Source organism: Propithecus coquereli, unplaced genomic scaffold (genome assembly GCF_000956105.1).
Source record: "Propithecus coquereli isolate 6110/MARCELLA unplaced genomic scaffold, Pcoq_1.0 Scaffold503, whole genome shotgun sequence".
In the NCBI taxonomy this organism is placed as follows: Eukaryota; Metazoa; Chordata; class Mammalia; order Primates; family Indriidae; genus Propithecus; species Propithecus coquereli.
The window spans coordinates 256,333-256,834 of NW_012150875.1; positions in this window are offsets into that span (position 1 = coordinate 256,333).

Consider the following 502-nt stretch of genomic DNA (forward strand, 5'->3'; position numbering starts at 1 on the left):
CTGGCGCCAAGTCAGGGACACTCAAGCCTCACGGTTTGGGGACGCTCAGCTGGGCCTGCCGGCTGCCTTGCGGAGTTTGCTTGTTTAGAGCAGGACGGTCGGGGCTCTGAGAATGGATTAATTAGGGCCCCAAGGCTGAGGGCCCCCAGGGCCCCAGGGGGCTGTGTGTGCGTTTGCAGGTGTGCAAAGCCAGCCTAACCCTGGCCGACCTGTCGAGGGAGTCACAGGGGCGTCTGCAGCTGGCATCTTATGGAAGCCAGAAGAAGATCCACCGTGAAAACTCGGCGGCTGGGCGCTCCCTGATGTGTAAACACGCCAGTCAGGGCCAAGTTCCCTGCACTGGATTTGCCCCCTTGGCCTCAGTTTCCCCACCGATAGATTGGAGGGTTGGTCAGATGCTTCCCATAGCCATCACTGCCTTCCTTCTCTCCTACAGAGCCTGACTTCGCTCAGGGATCTGCCCTCGTCCAGTGGGCCTGAGCGCCAGCCCCAGCTCTCACCT